Genomic DNA, 1593 nt, shown 5'->3' on the forward strand with positions numbered 1-1593 from the left:
AGCTCCTGTCACCCCATTCTTCCTGTTGTGGCTGTATTGCTACTTTCATACTTCCCCAATGTACCTTATTGTCTTCTCCATTCCCATAAATATGATTGTTTCCAGGTCTCCGTCCTCAATCTACTGCTCTTATTTTTGTCAGGCAGTTTTATCTATGATCATTGAGGTATTAGGGAACATCACACTAAACTGGGCTTACATCAGAGTGAGAATTCCAGTTCAGACTCTGCTGCTTACTTGCTAAATCACCCTAGTCAAATCAGTTCCCTTTCTAGGCCTTCATTTTCTCATATTTTTAAGTTAAAATAATGATAGTGACATGTACTTTCCATCATTTTTCTGTGAAGTTTGTATATGTTATTATATGTAAAAAGAATAAAAAACTACAGTTTTGAAAGGAAGTTTTTGAGGATAGGGACTATGATTTTCTTTTTTACAATAATGTCCTTAATGCATTAATACTAATGTGTTCTTAATACTAATGTCCTCAATACTAACTTCAATTAGTCAATAATTAAGTGATAAATAAATTACTCAGTTTGTTTATAAATAGATTTCTAGCTTTAAATGTTAATTATTTTGACATTCTAAAACCCATCCACTTCATTCAGTAAGCATTTCTAGAGTACCTGCTTGGTAAAATGCACTTAGCTGTGATTCCCAATCTCTTTCAGCAGAAGATTTCCAAAGTAATTCAGAGTATCAGGGCAACAATCAAGTCTGTGTGATGTCAGGAAAGCATGGTTTCTGGGTAAAAATGAAACCAAGGGATAATGAGGATGATTGAAAAACCCTGTGTGAGAATCGCCTGTGTAAGCGCATGCCTTGTGGATTGTCTTCATCAGGCAATATGGTTTCTAACAATCTCAGTGGGTACTTGCAGGTCCTCTTCTCATCACTAAATTTAATACATAATTTTGAATGAATGAGGTGATAGATCACACAAATGTTTGAGAGAAGTGCTTGGTGATGATTCTCTAAGACGAGGGAAGTGGATCACTTTTCATATGGTGAAAAAAGTCAAAGAAGGAAGTAGGACATACTTCATAGATCTCTTTGGGCAGGAGCAAGCAGAAATCAGGGTAATAGAATGTCTGAGATTCCCAGAAACCCTGGGAGGGTTACAAAAGAAAGTCTGGAAATGGGCAAAATTTCAGAACGTGGGCTTTATCAGCACAGATGCTAAAATTAGAATGATAAAGAGATTACATAACCCCTGCACAAGGATGACATGGAAACTCATGACGGGTTCCATATTTTCAGTACGTAACCATAAAGAAAATAAAATTTGCAGGAAAAAGAATGGATTTGGAGATCATCATTTTGAGTGAGATAAGCCAAACTCAAAAAGCCAATATTTTGCATGTTCTTACTCATTTGTGGAACCTAGTTTAAAATGGTGATGATGATGATGATATAATAATAATAATAGTCATGGATCATGAATGTGATAGTGGAATGGTCTGCAAAAATCAACAGGAGGAGGTGCGGGAGAGGAAAGGATGCTAAGGGGTTAATAGGATTGAAGTATGCCACATAGATATGAATAGACAGCATAAGGAAACCCACCAAACATGGTTTGAAAAATGGGGA

The 1593-nt window shown here is 36.1% G+C and overlaps 1 pseudogene; it reads left to right on the forward strand.

Annotated features, from left to right (window-relative positions):
• The first annotated feature begins 1162 nt into the window (after window positions 1–1162).
• LOC141422859 (U6 spliceosomal RNA) lies at window positions 1163–1261 on the forward strand (annotated as a pseudogene).
• The last annotated feature ends 332 nt before the right edge of the window (window positions 1262–1593 follow it).

Source organism: Castor canadensis, chromosome 4 (genome assembly GCF_047511655.1).
Source record: "Castor canadensis chromosome 4, mCasCan1.hap1v2, whole genome shotgun sequence".
NCBI lineage: Eukaryota > Metazoa > Chordata > Mammalia > Rodentia > Castoridae > Castor > Castor canadensis.